A 6,000-nucleotide genomic window follows, 5' to 3' on the forward strand; every position below is an offset into this window, starting at 1 on the left:
ACCTGTATTACTGTAATTGGGTCCAGCTCCACTATAGCTTGCCATAGGGTCCAAAGGTATATGACTCTAGCAGTCATACAATTTTCTGCAGCACCTACCTTTGTAGTGCAGCGCACAAGAAGAGGAGCAGATAAAACGGAGGATTATGCAAACCATGTTTTGTTTATATGGAGCTAAGGAACTAGTTCCAAGAACTGCTAAATCACCAGAGCACACCTGCTGGAGAAAATTCTTCTTAGCTTGTCTCATCTTCTCTTCCATCCACACAATAGCACAACTTTTCTTATTCCTTCCTCTCAGAACCACAGTATTTCCAAAAATGATACTTGCACAGGGGGGAGGGAAAACCCCAAACCTTCTTTCTGCAGAAAATATGAAACTTTAAATAATTCTCTAAAATCAAACTGCATTTACTCTAAAAATAAGAATGATATCATAAATAATATTTATCACACAGAAAATATTTCCTAGTATATCACTGAAATAAGTGTCAGAAATTTAAGAACATATAAATACACATAATTTCATTACAGCCATAGTGCACGTTAGAAATATAAGGATGATTTATTTTAGACACCTAAGGTATCTGCAACCCTTTTCCTACCTGTCTTCCTATTATTGCAATCCCCAGCTCTTCTCCACTAGAGGCACCTATTTCTTTCTATTAACTACACAAGCAATGGCAACTCTGACCTTTAATCCTTTGAATCACAACTAGTAGGAGAAGCCAGAGTTCCTGATGTAGTAAAAGGAAAACACGTATCTACCTGGCCAAGGAAAAGGGAAAAATTACATGTCTAAAGCACTCTGAACTGGGTAGCTTGAATACCAGTGCATGAACTAGGCAAGTTTTACGCTTATCAGTAACTGTCTACTAAAAGAAGTGTAAAATTCAAAGCACTGATTCCATTTTCATGGCTTTATTCATGCTTGAAGATGAAAGTACTACACACATTCAAATCAGGAACTAACCCAGATTTATTTACTTATTTAATTTCAGCTTTTAGACCCATCCTCCTCTTCACTTCCCCTCTAACAAACTTCCCTTACCCCCAGGTCCTGACTCACTTTCTTGGAATAGATGAGTTTAGCATTTCTGCTAATCTAAGAGATTAAATATATCCATTATTTGTCTTCATATACAGAGTATGTATACATTTTATCATATTTTGAGAAGCAGTTGCCTCAATCTACTTTAAGAATTGCGTTTCAAATTATCAACACTTATAAGCCATGTACTGCAGGGAGGAGCTTTAAGTACTGAATAATAACAGAAAGTGGTCCACAGATAACAGAATGTTTCACTAACCCACTGCACGGGCAAGACTAACAGGATTCATTATATATCATATTTCTGTCATCTTGCTGTATAGCACGTGTGATGTTACTTCATAATTTAATTTATTCAAGTTACAATGTTAATACCATCATCGACACACCTAAATACACTTTGATAACTATGGCCCTATCAACATTTAGCTCATGTTCCCAAGTTATATTATATCAATTGACAGAAAGAAGTCTTAAGTAGAGAGCAGAGTTGGTTGTTTAAATAGAAACTTGATGAATGTATACTTGGGAAGCAATTAAATAATTTTTCTGACTCCATCAACCATTAAAGTAGCAGATACTAACAAAAAAACTGGCGTGATACAGATTTTTTTATAATCACACATTACTCTTTGGGGGCAGGGGAGAAGTATGTGCTGTTTAAAACTATACAGAACTTTGGTTGGTGCAAAAGACACTAGAGACTGAAATATTTTAAATTAGTTAACAGCCCATATTATTACGTAAACTATTGTTTGACATATTATTCATATTTACCAGTTTAATGGAAAAAATAAATTATTAACATGAAGACCGCAAAGAATCACAAACTCTTTCTACAGAATGTCGCACACAGAATATCTAAACACATTCTAACAACTGAATCCCAAGTCACAGTAAAGTCAGAGTAGCAGCTATATGCACAGTTATGCAACTGCTCAGGTGTAAAAAAGATAATGCATGTTTTGAAAAACGTGATGTGTAAGGATGTATCTGCATCGCCACCTGTTTGCACTGGCATGCAAAGTAGAAATAGCTCACTAATTAAAGTGCCTTTAAGTCAGTATTATCCCTTTTTCAGGCATATATATGAGTCTGTGTATATATATTTTTATATATAAGTGTATGAAAAAAATATTAATCCAACTCTTTACATGGGCAATGGAATACACTATAAGATTAGAGATGGGAAAATGCTAAATAATATGCACAAAGTATGAGATTCCTAATCTGAAAAGCTACAATATTGTGTTCTGAAGGAGAAATAACATATAATACATTCATACTATACTAGGGAATTGCAGAAGAATCAATCATTTTCTCAAAGTGTTTGAAGATTACTACAAAAAGTAGAACAGTGATGCACACACAGGCAAATGCTACTTTCCAACAGATGCATAACTGAGAAAGAAAAAAAAAAAAAACGCTAAGACTGAGTCCTATGTAGAACAGATAGTGAACTACAATGGTATTTTCCCAAAAATTGAGTCAACAGCGCTCACTGCTGTACAACCAAAATAAAGGAGGGCAGAGGATGGGGAGAGAAAAATCAGCAAATCAAAGTAATACTCTACTGTTAAAACTGAATTTTAATTGGGTAAATATTGCTCTTAGCAGTCATTTTTGTGCAATCAAGATATTTTACAATCATCCAAGCAATAGCTGCTTCTGTTCACGGATGTCTGAAGGTATGGACAAAGAACTGAAAGTAATGCTAAGCTACAGTCAATGTGAAAGTATGTCCTTTATCCTAATAAGCATTCCACAAGAAAAGTACAAGCTTATTCTAGTTATTAATAAAATTCCATGACAACAGACATCGCCTAGAACCTCAAAACCCTACCACGGTTGATGTTCTACCAGGGATCGAGCCGACCAAAAGGCAGATTAATAAAACACCTTTCATCATAGAATCCTTAAGGGACCAATGTTAAGCTATTATATCCATTAATTAGTTAATGATTGAGGAGATTTAACTGACCTTTGTTTAATCAACACAATTATATTCTAAACTGTGACTTAGAAGGAAACAGGAATTGGGGAGGAGGGAGGGAGTAAAAAGGTTGTTGGGCTTCATTGTTTAGTACCTTGGTAACTTCATGCGATTTAAATTTCCTATACTTTTCTAAAACCACAGGTTCAGCAAACCACATACAGAATAAGTAGTCATTTCAAGATTTAAAACAGGAGAAACTTTAAAGTGAGGCATCAACTTGGTCAATGACACTTTCTCCTTATTTGAAAAGGAGCTCTACTACCAGCTACTCAACTGTTTGTTCTTGCAGGAGAAATACATCCATCTCTACAAAAAGGAATTAAATTCACTGAAAATAAGCAACTTTGAGGTGATGATGAAAAAAAGAAATGCAATACCTTTTTGAGTTCTGTGTGACTTTAGAAACTGGCAAATATTATGCTCTTGTTGTGTCCACCAAGACCAGTTTAATATCTTACTAACATTTGCCTACTGAAACATTTTCTATAGCTGGCATTTTCTCAAACACCAAGAACCTTGGTGGTGACACAGTTTCTCAGTCACGATTGTAATAGGATGACACAGCTGTTGCCATTTACAGATATAAATATAATCTACTGTTACGATAAGAAAGCGTGTGCTTGAACTGGAGATTTCCTGAGCGTGCAGAAAGAAAATAAGTTTTTTAAAAAATAGTAATTCCTTTTCAGAGGAACTTCCAATTTCAAGCATTTGTCACACTTCTACTTCAAACACACAATCCAGAATTAAGGCACAGTAAGAAAATATCATCTACTCCTTGTATGGCTTACTCAGAAATGCAAACAGACTTAACGGGGGGTTTTAGCAAAGCAAGAAGAAATGTGATTAAAATACATCTTTCAGTTCATGAACTTCAGTTTACAAAAGCAGATTAAAAACTCAAAAGCAAAACTGTTAAGAAGTTAAAATGCTGCACTCCCTTGAAGGTTTTCTTTCCTAAGATCCTTCTGCAGTCCCAGTGGTTTGCAGGCAGTTCTAAAACTGTCTGAAGTAGATCACAAGATATGCCATACTCCTGTACCTATTCTAAAAATTGTAGGTCATTGGCAATGAGAAACGCTTCAGTGCTAGGCACTGTGCATACAGCAGAAGACACCTTTCACCCTAAGGAGCTTGCACCTTTAACACACATACAGAGAAAACAGGTAAAGTATTCACCGAAAGATAAGGGCTGTGACATAAAGCTCCAGAGTCTTAAACAAGGTTCCAGGGGAAGCTTCTGAAATTGATCTTGGGACCATGTGATTCCTTCCAATGCCTACTTTTCTTACTGGCCAGATTGGTTTTGGAATGTAGAGTAGCTCTCACCCTGCTCCACCACAAATCTTATTTAACTTTCTGCTCAGACGTAAGGGAAAGTTTCTGTAGTCCTTCTGCTTAGCTACTGCAAAACCAAATTTGAGCTGGGCAGCAAACAAAGCAAAAATTAAAACAAAGAGTAGAAAATTCAGTTAACTTGAGAAATAATACACGCTCACAGCAAAAGAGGCCAATGGCATCAGAGACTCTGTTAGGAAGAGTGTTGTCAGCATGTCAAGGGAGATGATCCGTCCCTTCTGCTCCACACTGGTGAGGCCACACCTGGAGTACTGAGTCCAGCTCTGAGGTCCCCAGTACAAGGAAGATATGGACTTACTGGAGCCAATCCAGTGCAGGGCCACAAAGATGAAGGGACTGAAGCATCCGTCACATGAAGAAAGGCTGACAGAGCTGGGACTGTTCAGCCTGGAGAAGAGAAGGCTTTGGGGGAATGTGGTAAGTGAGGGGACGGAAAGAAGGGGGAGACAAGACTAGTGCTCAAGGACAGATCAAGAGGCAATGGGCACAAATTCAAACACATGAGTAAGCCATACAAGGAGTAGATGCTGTTCTCTTACTGTGCCTTAAGTCTGCATTGTGTGTTTGAAGCAGAAGTGTGACAAATGCTTGAAATTGGAAGTTCCTTTGAAAAGGAATTACAGGTTTTTTAATAGTAATCACATAATTACATTTTTTCCTTACAGGCCCTTTTTCATTCTCTGCATAGGACAGACCTGCTCTGCAGATCATCTGGCACTGAGCAAGTTGGTAAATTAATGATCAATTCCAGAAAACACAAGATGGCTGTATATTTGCTCCTGAGCATTTCAAATTTATTCTTACCATTACCACAAAATAAAAAATAAGGAATAATGCACTGCCTTTGGCATTTGTTTGATTACTGAACATATAGCATGTTCACTTAAACTTTTTGTCAATACATGTGACTTACACACATGTGATTCAGGAAATGAATAATCCAGAATGCTCAGGATTTAACACCTAACACAGGAGTAGGTGCACGTAACACAGAGGCTGTAGCGCACAAAGTTCATCTGATCATTAGTTTTTATGTCAAAGAATATATTGCCAGGTTGCATAAATCCAGCAGACCCCTCCTCCTGTTCTTTCCCTCGTTGTCACTGTCAAGAAATATGCCTGTTATCTCTGTCACTGTCAGAAATGACATCTGGCTCTGTAGCAGCAGATTTAGATCTTAGAGGATGTCACTGAATTGGGATGAAGTGCCTCAGCGTTCACCTTTGAAAGTGCCGGCTTTTCTATGTGCACAGTACTGGGACTGGCTTGCACACAGCAAGAATCGTTAGCTCGTCTGATCTTGTGTGCCAAACACACACTGAAGTGACGGCTGGGTAGATATCCGACTGTAATTACAACAAAGCTAGGCTAAAAGCTGCAGTTTTGACGTCAGAAAACAGGGGGCTACTCCTTTGTGCTCACAGCAACTTCTAGGCCTCCAAGCTCAATACCTCAAAACCATACAATGGCAAGTTTCTAATAACTTGCATATTACACTCACTCCTTAGAGAAGGGAGGAAAAAAAGGAAAAAGCTCATTTTCAGGTACAAACAATGACTGGCCAAACAGAAAGATGGTGAAACACAAGAGCAATT

Source organism: Ciconia boyciana, chromosome 1 (assembly GCF_034638445.1).
Source record: "Ciconia boyciana chromosome 1, ASM3463844v1, whole genome shotgun sequence".
NCBI lineage: Eukaryota > Metazoa > Chordata > Aves > Ciconiiformes > Ciconiidae > Ciconia > Ciconia boyciana.